Consider the following 21,217-nt stretch of genomic DNA (forward strand, 5'->3'; position numbering starts at 1 on the left):
TTGCAACCACACCTCTTTCCCCCTACCATCTGCCAAGGTCTTTGGTCAGAAAGAGTCCCTTTGTTTTTTATTACTGAGTGCCAGGTTGGTTGATCCATAAGGCCTTGAGATAGTCAAGGAGTTTCTATTATACCACCTTAGTATTGAAATTCATACTCTACTATGTCCTTAACATATTCTCCTCTCTCTACTTATTTTCCCAATCCCACCCTAAAGACGATTTTCCTAATGAACTAGCCTATTTTCACCACATGGGTTAAAGTCTACAAGCCTATATTTGTCTAACTTTGTCCCATGCTAGCCAATAAACTTTTTTCTTGAAGTCTCTGCTTTATTTCTCAAATAGTCAACAAGCATGTGCAATTGCACTCATTGGAAAGATCCATCCCTAGAGCTTGATTCTCTCTCTGACTGCCAGGGTCACCCCGAGAGCCTTTCTTATATGATCCAAAGAGGTCATAGGATTTTCCCCAATGCCCCTTTACAATCATGTTTCAGAGGTTTTATTAAAATTGGTGAAAGGCATTCCTTCCCAACTGTGCCCACACAAAAGAATCATTATTGATTTGACCCTCAGTTGCCAACTAGCCAATATTTTCTTTGCTGATGGAAATCATGGTCATTTCCAAAATGCTCACTCCTTGTGCCCCTCAGCACATCAGGCCAACCAGGTTGTCATACTAGCTGTATGTACCTCCACCCAAGAGCAAGATTCCTAACCATGAGCACACTCCAGAAAGAAATGAATGCAAACTAACGGAAGACTAAAGACTTTTATTCCCACCCTTTGTCCTTTGAGAAACAGCAGTAACACCGAAAAAAAGCCTATCTTCAAGGACATTTCCGAGGCCGGGAGCTCTGCTTCACTTAATAACTAGGAGCTATACTTTTCTTTGAAACATTAACAATAATATCAACAACTTCTTTAATAGCCACTCAAAAGGAAAGGATAGGGAGAATAATATAACCTTTAGTTTTGATTGAGAAAGGTAGTGGAATTGCTCAATGCCCCATGGCATTCATCTCAATGGATCCTGTTTAAGGGTGCCAGCTGGAGGAAATATTATTTATAAAAGCAAACAAGCAACATTCAGTAAGGAAGCAGAACCTGTGATGTAATGTGGAAAATTTTTATTTCAAAATTCCCATTCTCAATGCTTTCCTCACTAGGGAGTTCATATAAATTAAACTGGTGTTGTTTGAATAATTCCTAAACTCCCCAAATCCTTCATTCACTGCAACTTTTTCTGAGTACTTTTCTCATGGAATTTCAGAGACCCAAGGACAAAGATAGTGCTGCCCAGATTTTGGACACCATTTAATTTCAACACTTCTTAGATCGATCAAGATGAAATCCAAGTCTGCGTTAAGAAATCTATTGTGATTCATGGAGACAGAAGCGTTGTGTGCTCTGTAGAATAAAGGGTCACCGCATCACTCACCTGCTTTCTCTCCTCCTGCTGCTATGGGAGATGCTGTCCTCCAGTTAGGTTCACTTCCTCGTTGAAAAGAGAATGTTCAGGAAGTCACAGAGGTCCTTATGAAATAGTCTATTTTTTCACCACCTATGTTAAGATAAATGAGGTTAATGCCAAATCTTTGAAGCCAAACACACTCATTTCCAGAGAGAGAATGAGTGTTTTCATGAAGAGGTTTTAACAGGGAGAGGACAAGTTTGGTAGTTTTTCAAGCACATGAGGTGCTCTTTCAGATAATCTGGATATCTGAGCAGGAACACTACAAAAGAGGTGCCTACCGCTTTGACCAGTTCTGATACTCTTATGAAACTAAAAATTTATGGGGTGCCTGGGTGGCTCACTTGGTTAAGCATGACTTTTTTTTTTTTGTCTACTTTGAGAGAGAGAGAGAGTATGTGTGTGTGTGTGTGTGTGTGTGTGTGTGTGCGTGCACACACACAGGGAGGGGGTGCAGAGGAGAGGGAGAGAGAGAGAGAATCCCAAGTAGGCTTCATGCTCAGCCCAACCACGCTGGCCAATCAGGCTCCCCAAGCATCCAATCCTTGATTGTGGCTCAGGTCGTAATCTCATAATCATGGGATCCAACGCCATGTCAGGCTCCGCACTAATATTGCAGAGCCTGTTTGGGGTTCTTTTTTTCTCTTTCTCTCTGTGCCCCTCCCTCACTTGCACACACTCTAAATAAATAAATAAATACATACATACATAAATAAATAAACTTTTTTAAAAAACCTAAAAATTAAAGTAGCTTCATTTTAAGGTCTTCATTAGCTTGAAGAGCCTTATGGAGGACACTAAAAATGTTAGTCACTTGGAAAGGGATGGCTAATAGCACTTACTTCTATTTTATCTGCTAAAACTCATTCTCAATTTAGAAGGAATATAAAAACCCTCACTGGCATCAGAGTAACAGTTCAGAGACAGCCCAGAAGCCAGCAAGTCATATTAGTGCTATCTCTCTCTAAAACATAGAGTACTGTCTTTGAAATAAAACATGTAGCTGAAACTCTGAGCAGAAACAAGCCTCATCACCTCCTCATCAGTCATAAATGGTGACTTCCAGGGTCAGCAGGAGACCTGGTGGCCATCTGGTTCAAACTCCATGCTCTTGAAGGATCCCATTCCAGTCCTTGAAGGAAGACCAGATACGCTTCAATAGGCTGGTCTCCGGTGCTCAGCAGTTCACCAGCCCTTCAGCTCACAAAGAGGCTACAGCTTTTGCCCAAAGGAATGGCCCACAGCCCCAGGTGCTTTGAGGAGGGACTTCTGCTGAGCTTCCAAATGATCCAAAAATGGAAATCCTTTCTTTCATTTGCACAATGTATAATTCCATATACATTCACCTTTACATAGAACCAAGATTTTTCACTAAATAAAAAATAAGTTATTAAAGATAACTAATATTTGCAGTTCATAAACTCAACTCAGCATATTGTTATAATTTAAGAGGTGGGGCACCTAAGTGGCTCAGTTTGTTGAGCATCCAATTCTTGATTTTGGCTCAGGTCATGATCTCAGGGACAAGAAATGGAGCCCTTGCTGGTTCCATACTGAGCGTGCATGGAGCCTACTTAAGATTCTCTCTCTCCCTCTGCCTCTCTCTCCCACCTCTCTAAAAAATGAAATAAAATAAATTTAAAAAAAATAATTTAAGAAAGGAGATATTTTATAAGTCCTCTATTAGAGGAAAACTACTGGTATGCATAAAAATAGGATGCTTTGTCCTTAGAACTTCATTTTAACATTGTGGCTGATTTTTGGTCTTTGTTGGTTGCTTTTTTTTCTCGCTTTGTACTTACAAATTAATATTGATTTAGCTTTATCATTTTCAATTTACTGAACATTTTTGGTTATTGAAGATCATTTGGCTGGAGATAATTTGGTTATTATTATTAGATAATGAGTATTTGCACTAACGGTATTTTTAGTTTACAGTGTCTTTCAAAGAGATAGTTACTAAAGTATGTGCATGGTAAATAACAATCATCCCTGTCGCTGTTGCTAAAGAGGATGGATACAACCCACATACCACCACCTTAGCCTACATTCACTAAATGGTGAATAACATACAGATTGCTTGATTGATGTACCAATTGCATTTGTACAGATAAGTGAGTTTCAATATACTATCAAGATAAATGTGATAAAATGTATTTTTTGTTTTGTTTAGAGAGCAGTGTCTTATAGCACACATCTATAACCTCAAACTGAAAACTGTTCTTTTTTTTCTTTGTTCTCAATGAGTTACTTTCAGTTGAAAAGGAAGAATGAACCAGGTCGATGGACTAGAAATTTTAGCTTCCCTCTATTCTCCATAACTAAAATGGGTCATGATAAAAAAAAAAAAAAAAGGTGGAAGAACCTCTTCTTTGAATTACTTCTTTCAACCACAGCACACCCTAAAATGTATTAAAGCCACAGCACACCCTAAAATGTATTAAAGCCACAGAGGTGTAATCATGAGCCTTTTCGTTTTTTACCAAGGACATCATCAGATTGCCAAAGACAGCATTTGGCATAGGTGAAATCAAATAAGTCCCCAAATTCTTCTCTTCTTTTGGCTGTCCTGTGCCCAACTTGTGTGTCTACTGAAGGTCATTTTCCTTCAGGAGTTTTGGCCCACAGCGATCTTTTTTTTTTTTTTTTTTTTTTTTAATGTAGTTGACATACAATGTGACATTAGTTTCAGGTATACAACATATTGGTTTAACAAGTTTGGCATGAGCTTAGCATAGCATTATGCTATGCTCACTGTAAGTATAGCTCCCATATGCCACCATCCACTGCTATTATAACAGTATTGACTATATTGTCTATGCTGTGCCTTTTATACCTGTGACTTACTCATTCCATACCTGGAAGTCTGAACCTCCCACTTCCCTTCACTCCTTTTTGCCCAACCTCCCACTACCATCACCTCTAGCAACCATCAGTTCCTTCTCTGTATTTATAGTTCTGATTCTGCTTTTTGTTTGTTTATTCATTTGGGGTCTTTTGTTTTTGTTTTTGTTTTTTTTTAGATTCACATATGGGTAAATTCATATGGTATTTGTTTCTCTCACTTTGACTTATTTCACTGAGCATAATATCCTCTAGGGCCTCCCTGTTATTGTAAATGGCAAGATCTCATCTTTTTTATGGCTGTGTAAGATTTGTGTGTGTGTGTGTGTGTGTGTGTGTGTGCATCTTCCTTATCCATTCATCTACCAATGGACTATTAGGCTGCCTCTGTATCTTGGCTATTGTACGTAATGCTGCAAGAGATATAGCATGCACCTTCCGAATTCTTATTTTCACTTTCTTTGGTAAATACCAAGTAGAATTTTTGAATCATATGGTAGTTCTATGTTCAGTTTTGTTGAGGAAACTCCATACTGTTTTCCACATTGGCTGTACCAATTTACATTTCCACCAACAGTGTGTGAACATTCCTTTTCCTCCACATCTTTCCCAATGCCTCTTATTTCTTGCCTTTTTATTTTGCCCATTCTGACAGGTATAAGGGGGATATCTCATTGTGGTTTTGACTTGCATTTTCCTGATGATTAGTGATGTTGAGTGTCTTTTCATGTGTCTGTTGGCCATCTGTGTCTTCTTCAGAAATATGTCTATTCAGGATCTTTTCCATTTTTTGATCAAGTTGTTTATTTATTCATTTTTGGTGTTGAGTTGCATAAAGTCTTCATATGTTTCAGGTATTAACCCATTATTGGATATAGTATTTGCAAATACTTTTTCTATTTAGTAGATTGCCTTTTTGTTTAATGATGGTTTCTAACACCATACAAAAGCTTTGTATTTTAATGTACCTTAATAGATTATTTTTGCTTTTGTTTCCCTGGTCTTAGGAGACATATCTAGAAAAATGTTGCTATGGCCAAAGTCAGAGAAATTACTGCTTGTGTTCTTTTCTAGGATTTTTATGGATTCAGATCTCACATATTGGTCTTTAATTCATTTTGAGGTTTTTGGTTTGTGTGTGTGTGTGTGTGTATATGGTGTTATAAAGTGGTCTAGTTTTATTCTTTTACATGTAGTGGTCCAGTTTTCCCAGCACTGTTCATTGAAGACACCGTCTTTTCCCTAGTGTATAGCTTGCCTCCTTTGTCATAGATTAATTGACTATTTAATGGTGGGATTATTTCTGGGCTCTTCATTCTGTTCTGATCTATGTGACTATTTTTGTGTTAGTGCCATACTGCTTTACTACAGCTTTGCAATATATCTTGAAATCTAAGACTGTGATATCTCCAGCTTTGTTTTTCCTTCTCAAGAGTTCTTTGGCTATTTGGGATTTTTGTGGCTGCATACAAATTTTATTATTATATGTTACACTTTGTGAAAAATGGTGGTGTTATTTTGATAGGGACTGTATTGAATCTGTAGATTGTTTTGGGTAATATGGACATTTTAGTAATATTAATTCTTGTAATCTACAAACATGGAACATTTTTCCATGTATTTGTGTCATCTTCAGCTTCTTTTCTCAGGGCTTTATAGTTTTCAGAGTATGAGTATTTACTGCTTTGGTTAAGTTTATTCCTAGGTATTTTATTCTTTTTGTGCAATTGTAAATAGAACTGTTACTTTAATTTCTCTTTCACAATTCTCTTCACAATTAGTATATAGAAACATTTCCAATCTCTGGGTGTTAATTTTGCATCCTACAACTTTACTAAATTTGTTTATTATTGCTTGTGGTTTTTTAGTGGCATCTTTAGAGTTTTCTATGTATAGTATCACGTCATTTGCAAATAGTGACAGTCTAACTTCTTCTTTACCAATATGGATGCCTCTAATTTCTTTTTCTTGTTGGACTGCTGTGTCTAGGACTTTCAATGGTCTGTTGAATAACAGCCAAAGAAATCATGGTCTGAATTTGGTTTTTAAAATTTTTTAACATTTATTTTTGAAGGAGAGACACACTGAAAGAGAGAGGAGCAGAGAAAGAGGGAGACACAGAATCTGAAGCAGGTTCTAGGCTCTGAGCTATCAGCACAGAGCCTGCCACAGGGCCCAAATGGACGAGCCATGAGATCATCACCTGAGCCAAAGTCAGATACCCAACCGATTGAGCCATTCAGGTGCCCTATGAACCAAATTTTTTAATGACCTTGGAAATAATTTCCTGGCACACCAGGGTGGCTCAGTCAGCTGAGCGTCTGACTTCAGCTTAGGTTGTGTCCTTGCAGCTCATAGTTTGTGCCTCCACCAGGCTCTGTGCTGACAGCTCAGAGGCTGGAGCCTGCTTCAGATTCTGTGTGTGCCTCTTTCACTCTGCCTCTCTCCTGCTTGTACTCTGTTTCTCTCTCTTTCTCTCTAAAATAAATAAACATTAAGGAAATTTTTTTAAAGAGCCAAGTTCCTTTGACTAGAGAACAAGAATAAAGACTGCTTCTCAAGTTTTTCTACCTTTAATATCCCGGTGACAACTTGGTGACAACTTTAATGAGGAAATTTTTTTTAAGAAACGTGATCAGTGTACTTTTGTAAAGATAATTTGACATCAAATATTAAAATGTTTATATTTATTTTTAAGACACTGTAAATCAAGATAAAATAGAAAGGCTGAACACATCATTATTAGCAAGGTGGATAAACAGAGTCAACTTATGCAGTCTCTCTAAGGCCTGTGTTCCAAGATGTTGGCAGCGGTAGAGGCAAGAAATGTGTCGGGCTGGGAAGCTCCACAAAGTAAGCCATAAAAATTCCTAAGGTGCAAAGTCTTTTCCAGAAACGTCCATTTGTTCCTTCATTTGTTCTAAGAAGAGTTAAAGGAGTGCAGGTTTCTCTACAGGTACCACCTACCCATTTGGTCTGTCAAGATGCTGGATCCTGGTAGTAAACTTCCATAAGTAACTTTTAGTGCTTTCAGTTTTGGAGGCCCCACTGAATAGTCACTGTGTCCTTTGGGAATAAATCCTGAAATTAGAAAATGTTGCCCTCAAGTTCTTTCCACTTCCGATGTTGTTAATGCAGCATCTAGGAACTCCGTTTCAGTTTAGAAAAATTTTATCATTCTACTAGTGAATGATTAGCCTGAAGTCTTGGGGTTGTTGGACAGTTTAAAACTTTTGATTTAGACTGGCATAGTTTATTGTGTTTTTAAATGCAGAACATTTCTGTTCTTAAATATTTAATCAATGTAAAAGAATTAGGTGTGGTCAGCAGAAGAGAGACTTGTGTTGGGAAATGTCCTTAATGCTGGCAACTTTCCCTGTGCAGGACACAGCTGTGCAATGAACAGACTGTCTTAAAATACTGGACCAACATATAAATGTCAAGACAATAAAGGATAAAGGAATTCTTGCCTTCAACTTGATCTCTCTCTCAGATTGTAACTTCTTACTTGTTTGGAGTAGTCCCCCTGCCCCTAGACAGAAAAACAGAGGGGTATATATCTTTATGATCAATTCATTTTAAAATCTCTATCCGTTTTATTTATTTATTTATTTTGAGAAATTTAAAGTATCCTTTAGTTTTTACACATGTACTTTGGAAAAAAGGCTTAACTTCTCTTAGGTAAATAGAAACCACTAGGAAAAACACATTACATTGGAGAAGAACAATGAGCCACGGCACTTATTTATTTGCTCTATTATTAAGTAACAGAAATGGCCTAATGAGTCAACATTTTGATGCATTTGGAGTCAGTAACATTTAACTTTCCTTCCCTATCATCAAACTATCCTTGAGAGTTGTAGGAAGAATTAGATAAAAGTTCACTTAAGGTAACTTCTGGATTTTTCAAGCATATTTGAATGATCACTTATATTAATTACTAAAACATTCAAACAAAAAGTCAAAATAAAAGGTCCATCAGAAATAGTGTAATCTCCAAAAACAGACACATAGACCAATGGAACAGAATCGAGAACTCAGANGAAGCAAACCATGAGAGACTCTTGAATGCTGACAAAAACTGAGGACTGATGGATGTGGGGGGAGGGGGGGATGGGCATGGAGGAGGACACTTGTGGGGATGAGCACTGGGTGTTATGTGGAAACTAATTTGACAATAAACTATTAAAAAAAATAATATTACCACAAAAAAAAAAGAAATAGTGTAATCTCTCTTTACTTTTTATCTGTTCATTTCATAAATACTTATTAATCATGTATTATGTGCCAGACTCTATTCACATACAACAATGAACAACATAAAAACTGCTTTGGTCTTCTGGCACTTTCAGACTGGTGGGAAGACACAATTGAGTTAAGATATTTTTAATGCAGTATGAAAAGTGCTAACATAGAAAAAAAAAAGAAAGTGCTAACATAGAGTAAATACACATCTTTGTGACAACACCCAAGAAGAACACTTAATTGAGGCTGTGGGCAGGTGAGAGGTTTTCTAGAAGAAATGACCTAACTGAAACCCAAAGTGTACACAGGAATACAGGTGAGAGAGACTGTGATGCAGATAGGTATAATGTTCATTACTTCCAAAAGGACCACGGGCATTTTCTAGAACACAAAGGTGTCCAGAAATAAGGCCAAAGATTGGCAAGAACAGTTGGTAGCTACTGAATGATTTTAGGTAGATTCAGACAGATATTTTAGAAATGTCAAACTGGGGGCATTGTAGAAAGTGAACTGGAGAATATGGCCCAAAGATGGGAGCTAATGGTCTTCATTAGACAGAAGCAGTGGGGATCAAAAATGGAGGCAACATATGTGGGACCATGAGAGACTGGAAATGTACAGAGGCAGACACAGGAGAAACTGGTACAAAGGGAGAGCCTGGGCAAGGAACTAGCAGCAGGTACTGGTCACTGAGGGAGGAAACTATTGATGAACAGGTTGGGGGCAAGATAATTAATTTGATTTTAAACACACTGCCTTTGATTTTTCTGTGGGACATGTAAACTGTACATGGTTAAGATTGAGGTTGAAAAAGCAGATCTAAAATGAAAAATGAGAACAGGCTTGGAAACAGTTTTAAGTGCTAGTAATCAAAATGAGAAATTTAGATCCTCTTTTAGATGTATTTTTAGAATTATATTATGGTAGTTAAATTTATAAACTTCTGAATCTGCAAAGAAGAAAACAATTTGTTTATGTTTAACATTATTGCTGATAACTGAAGAGAGAAAACATCAGGGAACGAAAGGGACTGCTATAGGAGGACTAGGTGAAGAACAGCTACCCTGTGAAATGTATTTTTAAAATATAAAAAATGAAATATTTACAATTTCATAAAATATATGCAGTAAAAATTATAGGCATGAAAGAAGTCGGTTATTTTACTGGGTTTTTACTCTTCAGTTTTTTAAAGGCTACTCCTCAGGTTAATAATTTTCAGAAACAGTGCTTTGTGTCTTTGTTGATTTCTGTGGAGGCCACTAAATCCACTTAAGGACAGTACCAGTACCCTCTCTGTAGCCCTCACAACAGTTTATGAAGGATAACTTAGACGGGGAACTTGGGCAACTGAAACTAACATATTGGCGGGTTGACTAGAATCATGAAAAAAAACCCAAAAAACCAGAAAAATGCTTGTATGCTAAAGATACACAGGTGCCTGCTGCATTCTCAAGAAAATAAAGGATTCTCTTGGTGTGCTTGTGTGTTTAGTCTTGTTGATTATTTTTTGTTTTGTTTTGTTTTGCTAAGAGTTTGGTAGATACATTCTTGTCTTAACCAGGCTGCTAAGACTACTAAAGAAAGTGATTCCTGTCAAGGGTTTTCATTTATTACTGCAGAAACTGAACAAACCGAGTGACTAGTTTGATTAATACTTGCTAAGGCTCCCATAAAACAACAATAACAACAACAAAAAACATGCCACAGACTGGGTGGCTTAGACAACAGTTTTTTGTGTTTTTTTTTTTAATTGTTCTGGAGGTTAAAAGTCCAAGATAAAGGTGTTGTACAGTTGGCTTCTCCTAAGGTCTCTCTCTTTGTCTTGCATTGGCCACCTTCTCACTGTGTCCTCACATGGTCATTCTTTTTCACAAGTGCATGTTCTTCTTATAAGGACGCCAGGCAGACTGGCTTGGAGTTAGCCCTTAAAGTCTCATTTAGCTCAATTACCTCTTTGAAAACCTCATTTTAAGAATCCAGCTATATTCTGAGGTACTAAGTAGGTTAGGACTTCAACATAAGAATTTTGAGAAGATGTATTTGAGCCTCTAACACTTTGCTTGCCTGAAATCCACAGAAGAGTAAGAACAACTCTAAAAAGCAAGAAGAAATTAGATTGTTTCCTCCTGTTCCTATAAGATTCTAATCCAAAAATGAACAAAAAGATTCTTTTAAAAACTTTTAAAAATGTTTATTATTTATTTTTGAGAGAGAGACAGCAAGTGGGGGAGGGGCAGAGAGAGAGGAGACAGAGAATCTGAAGTAGGCTCCAGGCTCTGAGCTGTTAGCACAGAGCCCAATGTAGGGCTCGATCTCATGAACTGTGAGATCCTGACTTAAGCTGAAGTCAGACACTTAACCAACTGAGCCACCCAGGCTCCCATAAAATGATTTGTCTCTTTGGAAAAGTAAAACTTTAAATTTATCTAAATACAGAATGTTAAATGATAGCTTAAGGACATAGTGTGGCAACCTATGGAAATCATAATTGAGTATCCGGTGATGCACGGTTTTCAGCAAACTCACCTAGCAAGCTCGGTAAAGAGGCAAAACCTCTGGGGCTGGTGAGCTGTTTATAGTTAATAGTGAGGGATTAGAGTGTCACTTCTGAATTTGTACAAACTGTACCTCATGCGTTTGGAAAAGCACTAAAGACTTTCTAAATCTAATTGACAGTTTGGAAGATAAGCAAGCCCTAACAACAATAAATGTTTTTCACCTAAAACCTCAATTATTTCTTATGTCTCAAAGTTTTTGTATTTTTTTTGTCCTGTAAAGGATTAAGAAATGCTATATTTTTTTCAAGTTCATAAGTATTTAGCACTAATGGTAGTTAAACATGAAATAAGTTTAAAATCCAATCTGTAATAAGAAATTATGCTTTCAAATTAAGAAATACTATGGATGCATTTGTGTGTGTGTGTGTGTCTTCAATCATGGAATGAGCAAATCATGTTGCCTGTGAGGCATTTTTATATTAAGAGTTTTCTCACATAACTTTCTTCTTATAAAAATCAACACTCCTAGACTGTGGGCATGCGTATCGTTTTTAGAGTTATGAGACAATAATCAGATAATGCCAATAAAGAAAAAAGTTAGTGAGTATTAATCACAGATTATGACATAATGATTTTTAAGAGTCTTAGAAATTAAAAAAAATAACTATGTGAAAGTACTTCCTAATGGCAGAATTTCAAATATTATGGCCTACTGGTGGAAATTATATCTTTGGTGACCTTCCTCTGTCAGTGACACTTGTTAAAACTTCAAGTTTCCTATTGCTCCAAAGATTTTCCTTCATTACAAAAGGATATTAAATTAGTAAATATGGGCATTATCAAGTAAGTAGATACCTAGTTCACCTATCTTAGTAGTAACTCTCCTAGCAGATTCCAAGGCAAAGAAGTATTCTGTCAACAAAATTAACCCAGAGCTTTCACCATTTGTAGAAGACATACTGGATAAGGAAATCTCCCAAGCTGCTGTACAGAAGTTGAAATGTTGGGTAATGGTTAACAGTCTTCCCACACCCCCTATAAAAGGCCTTAAATACATAATCTAGAATAAAACCAAGAGAGGGAAATTCTCAGATACCAGACATGCTCAGTGCCTCAAAGTGAGAATGCTAAGTTGGAATCAATGCCATGAGGCTTAAGGAAAATAAGGAATAAGTTATCAATTAATGGCTCAGGACTTGGATTTCATGGGAAAGGGACACTAAACCAGGGAATCCTGGGAGCAGGGACCTGGAACTGAACTTCCTGCATAAAGCTGGAAGTCAAGTAAGACTGTTTCATAAGTGAAATGGAAACAAGAAATTCCTGGAATAACTAGAAGGAAGTTTGCTATTGACCCACCACTGTGTGTTGAAATATAACCAGCCACAAGACACTGAAAACTTAAACTGAATAGAGTTCAAGGTTAGAGGTCTGAATTCATGTGATACACAAGGTACAAAATCCTCAAACTGAGAAATTAACATAAAAAATTTACCGGAGATCAGTGGAAATAGGACTGCCATAGGGATGAACTCCATGGAAAAAGAGTTTATAATTTTAAAAAATGACAACCTCTCTGACTAAATTAACCACAAAAGAGTGACTTGACAAAATGGAGAATGTGTATAATACACTGGTAATGGAGAAAATGAAACAATTTTAAAGGGACTGTTAATTATTTACAATGCTCAGAAAGAAAGAAAGCCATATGACAAAACAGTGTGGCATTAAAAAAGAACGGGAACTTAAAAAAAAAACTCTAGAAATAAAAAGAATAATATACAATTATTATAATTTCTAAAGTTCGAAAAGGCAAATTTAACAATATAATATAATTAGGTTAAGTGAATTAGAAAGAGAAATCCAAGAGAATCATGCAAAATCCTTCACAGAGGAATAAGTAAGTGAAAAAATACGAAAGGGAATTTAAGATATAAGGCAAATATAATGAAAAGAACTCATAGTAGTTAAAGAGAATAGAGAAGCAATATTCAAAGTAATAATGCACGTGAATATCTTAGCACACAAGAAACTTATACATCTCAAAAAAAATTGATTTCATCAAGTCTTTGGCCAGAAAAAATTAAAGTCCCCATATTGATACACTGTAGTGTGATCTTTTAACATATCATTATCAAAAAGAGAAAATATCAAAATCCACCAAAAAGAAAAGATATATTGCCTGAAAAGAAACAATTAAGCTGATAGCTGACTACACATCAACAACTATTATAAGAAAACAATGGGAAAAAAATCTTTAAAGGGCTATGAGAAAATAAGTGTCATCCTCAAATTCCAGACACAACTAAATTATCATTAAAGTGAAAGTAAAATAAACAAGATGAATGAAGTTAGAAAGATTATGCAATTTTCCCATGGAAAGAACTTCTCAAGTTCTACATCAAGAAGGAAATGGAATCAATAAAGCAGGAGCTGAATGAAAACATGAATGGTGAGAAAAGAACAGGCAATAGATTTTGGCATATACAATTTAGTACAGATTATTTAAACATGCTTTTTTAAATGTTTATTTATTTTGAAAGAGAGAAGGGAAGGGGCAAAGAGAGAGAGAGAGATAGAGAGAGAATACCAAGTAGGCTCCACACTTAGCACGGAGCCCAACATGGGGCTTGATCTCATGACTGTGAGATCATACACGAGCGGAAACCAAGAGTCAGAGATGCTTAATCGACTGAGCCACCCAGACACCCCTAAAAATGTTTTTGAATAGATTAATTTAGAGAGCTTTAGCAGTGGGCTAATACTCCTTTTTATACCCCCCAGTATGGCTAAAATGAAAGAGATCAGTAATATAAAGTATTGACAAAAAATAAATAGTAACTAAGACTCTTAAACACTCCTGTAGGCAAGTAAATTAATATAATCACTTTGAAAACTGAACTTAAGCATTCCTTGTGACCCAACAAATCCAATGTGCTAGAATATATCAAAAGAGAAAGGTGGACATATTTAACAGAAGAAATGTCCTAGAATGTTCATAGAAGCTCTATTCTTAATATTCCTACTGGGAACTTCCCAAAAATCCATAACAGGATAATGGATAATTTCTATATGCACACAGTGGGGGTATTAAACAGCAGTAAAAATGAACAAATATATAACCAGCATGCAGCAATACACAAGAGCATCACAAATATGTTGAGTGAAAGAAGCCAGGCACAAAAGCATACATCGTGTGTGATTACATTGGTCAAAGTGTAAAATCAGGCAAAATCAACTTGTGACATTAGAAGTTGAGATGGTAGTTACCTTTGAAGGAAGAAGTACCTGAAAGAGGGCATGAGGGGAGCTTCTAGAATAATGGAGATATTCTACATCTCAGGCTGGAGTCCAATGAGTTGCACAGTAGCACTCAATTTGTGAAACCACTAAGCAACACAGTAATAATATACATACTTTTCTTCAATACAGTTGTCCACATTTTAAAAAAAGGGAAGGCTAGGAGCTCTTATGTATTACTTACTTATTGAAAGTGGGGGAAAAAAGACGTTTTCAGTAATGTTATATGAAAAACACCACCCTAGCCAAGTAAGTGATCCAGCCTACCAGTAAGAGTTACTGGACAACCTTTTATTATGTGCCTCCTGATAGAAAATATAAAACTTATCTATACAGTCTTTTGGTCCAAAATGCTTAACCTAATCCTGAGGAAAAATAAATGAGTCCTGACTGTCTGACATTCTACAAGCTGACTGTCTTGAACCCTTCAAAAATGTCAAGATTATGAAAGAAAATAAAAGGCAGGGACTGCTCCAGATTAAAGCAAACTAAAGAAATGTGATGGGACACCTGGGTGACTCACTTGGTTAAGTGTCAGACACCTGATTTTGGCTCAGGTCATGTTCTTATGGTTGGTGAGATCGAGTCCTGCACCATGTTCTGCACTGATGGCATGGAGCCTGCTGGGGATTCTCTCTTTCTCCCTCTCTTGCTGGCCTCCCCCATGCTCACAAGGGCTCTCTCTCAAAATAAATAAACATAAAGAAAAAGAAATATGACAACAAAATCCAGTGTATGATCCTTGAAATGATGTTGGGTTTGGAAAAGAAAACGCTGTAATGGCTATTTTCAGAGCCATGAGAGAAATTAGAATATGGACTGGATATTGGTTGATATTCCGACAGTGCTGTGAATTTCCTGCATGTGATGGCAGCTTTGTGGTCATACAGAAGAAGGTTGTTTTCTGACGAGATGCGAGAGCAGTATTCCATGATATGAGTAACATACTTGAGAGAGAAAGCAAAGGTGGCAAAATGCTACTTTCTGAATCTAGGTGAAGAGTATATGGTGCTTAGGATACTGTTCTTTCAACTTTTCTGTAGGTTTAACATTGTTCAAAATAAAAAGTTGGGGATGTAGTGAACCAAGATGTACCATCATTTTATACAGTTTGAACACTAAAAGTTGTAGGCACTGGCATGAGATTTGGGTTAAAGAGTCCTAATGTCCTCGTAACATTTGGAATATGACATAAAGAAAGCAAAAGACTTTGTTAGCTTACGTGAATGTGTTTTAAAAAATAAGAGTTAAATGGAAAATAGAGGAACTGGTGAACTAGTAATAGGAGAAAAAGTGAGATAAAAATGAGAGAATTCTGACAGAAAAAAAAAAGAGGAGGAAAAAAGAAATAAATAAACTCAAATCAATCCAGCATAAGACCTGAAAGGACAACCAGAAAAAAGAGAAGCAAAGATAAAGTAGTGGAAATTATCAAATAAGATGAAAGAAACAAGTCCAAATATAGATCACAATAAACAGCAAACATAGTAACATCAGCACTAAATGTCAGAGATGAACAGACTGGATTAAAAGTTTAAAAATCAGCTCTGTACAGCTTACCTGCTACACTCTTAAAGCTAAATAGCATAAAATAAATAAATATAAAGATATATATATATAAATATATATACGTATATATATATATATAAATACATACTAGGCAAAGATAGAACCACAAACCATAACTGGATAATAGTAAATAATGAAAAGAAACAAAATGGAACTTAAGGCAAAAAGTTTTAATACTGAAAGAAAAAGAGAATGCATAATGATAAGCAATCTCCATGGGGCACCTGGGTGGCTTAGTCGGTTAAGCGTCCGACTTTCGCTTAGGTCATGATCTCGCGGTNCGAACACTCTTTCATGGCGAAAGCAATGAAAGAAGAGAGAGAGAGGGAGAGAGAGAGAGAGAGAGGAGAGATTGTGTGTACTGATAAATTACAAGGAAAAAGAGAAAAATTCACTACTAGAGCTGGATATTTCACTACACTTCTTTCAGAAACAATGAGTAAATCAGAAAAAAATGTTAGAAACAATGCAGAATATTTAATAAACATGATTGAACAAACTTTTTCTAATATGCAGAACTCTGCATCCATAAATTAGCAAAAGTATATTATTTTCAAGCATACATAAAACATTTTCAAAAACTGGCTACAGCTCCAATGATTCAGTTATCATGTAGGCTATGATCTCACTGAAAGGGAATTAAATTCAAATTCATTAATTACAAGATATTCAACAATATATCTGAAAACTAACCATGCACACACATATACATACACAGCACACACTCACTCTTCATTAACCTATGAGTTTAAAATCAGTCACAAAAGGGGCGCCTGGGTGGCTTAGTCGGTTAAGCGTCCGACTTTCGCTTAGGTCATGATCTCGCGGTTCGTGGGTTCGAGCCCCGCGTCGGGCTCTGTGCTGACTGCCAGCTCAGAGCCTGGAGCCTGTTTCAGTCTGTGACTCCCTCTCTCTCTGACCCTCCCCTGCTCACGCTGTCTCTCTCTCCTAGAAATAAAAAAAAAAAAAATCACAAAAGACACAAAATACTTAGAAAAATATTAATGTAAGAATAGCATATTTAAAAACCCCATGAATATAACTTAAAGTGATATTTAGAAGGAAAATCATAACCTTAATTATATTTGTTTCTTTAAAACTAAAAATAATTTCAGTTAATTTTTAATTTTAAAATGCTAGATAAAAATAAAACTGTAAATTAAATAAATATAGGAATGAAATTTAAAAAAAGAAAAAAATGAACTTTTACATGTCAATTTTTACTTAAAGAAAAAGACAAAATCAGCAAGGGATGAAAAAACTTACAAGTAAAACTGAATGGGCAATAAATACATGAAAATATCTTTAATCTCACTGGTAATCAGGAAAATAACAATTAGTATAATAAGGTATTGAAGAGCCAAAAATTAAGTCCTCCATTAAGAGAAACCTCGGGCTGCACGTAGCCCCAGCCCCAGTCCCAGGAAAAGCCTCAGACTGTTCAAGGCTAAAGCCATTCTCGGACCGCCCTCAGTTCAGCTAATCAAAAAGAAAAAAAGAAACATTCCTATGGTCTGAGTCAAGGCTGGGAACTGCAGACACAAACTAGCCAATTTCTCACTGCTTGCCTGAACCCCATGTGGGCCCTTTGAACTCACCTCATAATTGGTCATTTTCAAAGGATTCTCAAAAGTCATGATTGGGTCCCACCAAAAGTAACGACACCTCACAGATACTGAATGGTCAAAGCTGTAATTGTCATTGGTGCTTATGTGATGATGCTACATGTACTGTAACACCCCCATCCCTTACTCCTTAAAAACCCTGTTCGCTATTGTTCTTCGCTTCATCTTGCTGCCATGACACCGGTAGGCGGGTGAGCCCCTGCTCGAGCTTGTAATAAAGACCCTTTTGTATTTGCATTGGTGCCGGCTCCTTGGAAGTCTCTGGGACTCGCGATTCGGGCACAACAGTATAATTTCATACTCATGTGACAGCATAAAATAGAAAAAGGATCAGATATTGGAGAGGAAGTGAGAAACCCAGTGTCTCTCAAAATGCTGGGAAGAGTTTACATTGGCACCTTCATTCTAGAAGCATCAGGCAATACCTAATACAAATGAAAATGCACATGTCCAAATCCTTACCATTCCACTTCCAGATATGAGTCTTTAAAAAATAAAAAAAAAAGTTTCTTTCTTTTGAGAGGGGGCAGAGAGAGAAGGAGAGACAGAATTCCAAGCAGGCTCCATGCCTAATTCAGAGCCCCAGGAGGCCTCAATCTCATGCCTGACCATGAGATCATGACCTGAGTAGATATCAAGAGTCAGATGCTTCACTGACTGAGCCACCCAAGTGCTCCTCTTGGTATATTTCTTAAAGAAACTCTTGCATCAGGAAAATCACTGAACATAAAGGAGAATCACAAAGATATAGCTATACATATGCTTTTACAGATAGTATCATAGCATTAATGGGAAATTAAAAAAACACATAAAACAATAATGGCATAAAAATGCTTATAGTAAAAGGACATGTAAAAGAATAGAATAACTCAATACAAACATTTTAATCTGAAACAATCACTAGGGTATTCTAAGTAGTAGTTGCCTCTGGAGAGAAAAGGAATTTGTAACATACAACTGGGCATTGGAATCCAGTGGATTCCAAACTTATTGGTAATATTCATAAATGATACATCCATCTTGATGGTAATTTATATTGTCTCTGAACCAAATCACAAAAAAAAAAAAAAAAACAAGCTACATATTTATGTCCTGTTCATATCTAGCTGGAAACCATACCAAACCAAGCCTAGTCAACGTATCTCAGAGTCTGGGCATCTTTGAACTATCTTGGAGATCACATGTGTTCTAAAAGTGCCAGCAGGTCTGGTCCAAGCCCCAAGCCACTGTGGGCCCTCTTATGGCTTGAACCTCCTGATTGTTGAGCTGGAAGCCAAATAGCTAGCCTTTTCAAGCAATTGTTCTCAACTCAGACAAAAAAAGGGGTTATTCTGCAGGCTGATAGCATTTGAGGGAAATATTTAATTATGGCCTCATTAAAAGGCTTGCCTTTTTCTTAAGAGATAATCTTATTCTTTGGTTGTTCCTTCTCACCCCCACCCCCATGTACTTCTTAGTGAGAAAATATGGGTTGGAGCAAAATTCAAGTATTAACATTATCATCTGTCCCTTCTTTCTCATTGCACAGTCCTGCCCTTTTCTCTTTCACGGATAAATTGGTAGATGACTCAGCTAATTAATTCTCCTATTGCACATAAGTTATCCCTTTATTCTAGTACTTTTATTATTTGGATTATTTCATTACATTTTTATTTTGTTAGAATTATTTTAAGTGGTCAGCCCTTTCAAAATGATTTAAGCTTCTAATTCACTGTCCTAGTACCCAATGTTAGGCATGTTAAGTGCTCAATAAATACAATGATTTGAGATTCTTTGATTTATTTCTTCTGGTCTCCACTTATATTATATTACAAATACAAAATAGTACACTGTTTGAGGGCAGGGATATTATCTCCTTTGTACTCTGCTTACACATTTTACTATTACTTATTTACATATAGCAGTTGCTTCATATTGCTTGAATGAGTGCTTAGGCAGAAGAATTATTTAATTTTTTTTTCCTTTACCAAAGCAAAGCTTCCTATCTATGGGCCTTCAGAGAATTCCAGTGCTTAAAACAAGTACGTTTTTTACAGATGATCTATTGTCTGTACTCCTAAAATTAATAAACCTATTTTGTCAAGAAGCTTATATTTTAGCTATGTAAGATCAAATCACTACACTTAGCTATAACAGTGTTAGAATAAATATGTGTCAGGCTGCCTGGGTGGCTCAGTCAGTTAAGTTTCTGACTTCGGCTCAGGTCATGAACTCACGGTTTGTGGGTTCAAGCCCTGCATCTGACTCTATGCTGATGGCTAGCTCAGAGCCTAGAGCCTGTTTCAGATTCTGTATCTCCCTCTCTCTCTGACCCTCCCCTGCTCATGCACACATGCTTTCTCTCTTTCTCTCTCTCAAAATAAACATTTTTTTTAAATAGAAAGTGTCTCTTCTGCCACATACCAAAAAACGTACACATATTTTAATACACATTCAAAATTAAGAGAAAATTAATTAGAAATCAAGAAAATGACAATCACAGTAACAAAAATAAATGAAGTTTTAATACCAGTGAATTACCATACTGCTCAAACTTTATAAATCATACAGTGTTCTTTATTGTAATGTGTTGGAATCATAGCATCTTTGTAGGCAAGGATTTCAAATTGAAAAACAATACAAAATCATCACCACAAGAATTTTTAAAGGAATCGATTGTTTTGTGCAAACAACTACCTCTCCTGGGTAGAGTCACACAATCCCATCCCTAAGGGTCAGATGCTAATTGCTAGAGTCTCCAGGGCAAGTAAAACAACTTTGAGTGTCTTGAACCCATAAAAACATTATCATCTAATGAGTGAAGAAAATGTGATTGCCTGATAATAAAATGCAGGTAAATTTGTTGTTTGGTGTCCCAGCAGTCCAAAGGAGCCTGAATACAATTTTTTTTCACAAAGCAGAGAAAAACAGACTTTATATGATTGGTAAATTTGCTATAAAAATTAAAAATGACATAATTTCAAAACATTTTCTCTCTCCAGCCAAAGCTACCAGTTGTCTCAATAAGCATCTGCAACTTGAGAGAAGAGATTAAAAATAGTGATCATACCTTTGAATCCTTTTTAAACTAACAGACACAATAAAACAAACAAATTTAAAAACCCAAACAAACAAGACCTTAATTCTTTTTATTTGGTTCTATGATATGTATAAGGTATATATACACCCCAAATCATTCCACAGGAAATTTAGACTGATTTCCAAATAGGTGGTACACTTACTGGAATTAAAATATTAAAGAGAAAAGTGGACTTACACATCAGGAAATATCCCATATTGTTCAGCAGTCAACCCAGAACCTATAAAATTTCCCAAATTCACTCTGATATTTTTCCCCTTTAAAGTCTTTTCTCCTTGGGTGCTTTTCACCCAATTTCCAGGGCTAAATTCCTAACCAACTTGTACAGTCAAGTACCCAGAGAGCCCTTCACAAAACAGTTTTTCTTCCTTTGAATAGAAATCACTCTATGGCCCTTTTCAGATGATACCTGGGATTATAATGCTTCTGGAGAAGTTCTTCTCCCCTTATTGGAATGTAAATACCTTATGCTAGGGATTACATTTTTGTTTGTATGTAAGAGTCACCTTGGAAAATGGCACCCACTAGTCTCAAACCAATTCATTATTTGATACTAAAGAAGAACTAAGCTAGAATTCATAC

General features: G+C 36.3%; 1 protein-coding gene and 1 long non-coding RNA gene across 3 annotated transcripts in view; one reads left to right on the top strand and one right to left on the bottom strand.

The window, feature by feature from the left end:
• LOC144235361 (uncharacterized) overlaps nucleotides 1-21,217 on the bottom strand; it is a 455,442-nt gene that overhangs the window by 208,367 nt on the left and 225,858 nt on the right. For both annotated transcript variants that reach the window (XR_013336179.1, XR_013336178.1), the window contains 2 exons: nucleotides 7,790-7,851; nucleotides 1,443-1,565 (listed from right to left, as the gene is read on the bottom strand). This is a non-coding gene — a long non-coding RNA (uncharacterized LOC144235361). The remainder of the gene's footprint in view (nucleotides 1-1,442; nucleotides 1,566-7,789; nucleotides 7,852-21,217) is intronic.
• CCDC192 (coiled-coil domain containing 192) overlaps nucleotides 1-21,217 on the top strand; it is a 200,707-nt gene that overhangs the window by 89,716 nt on the left and 89,774 nt on the right.

Source organism: Crocuta crocuta, unplaced genomic scaffold (genome assembly GCF_008692635.1).
Source record: "Crocuta crocuta isolate KB4526 unplaced genomic scaffold, BGI_CrCroc_1.0 scaffold64, whole genome shotgun sequence".
Classification (NCBI taxonomy): Eukaryota; Metazoa; Chordata; class Mammalia; order Carnivora; family Hyaenidae; genus Crocuta; species Crocuta crocuta.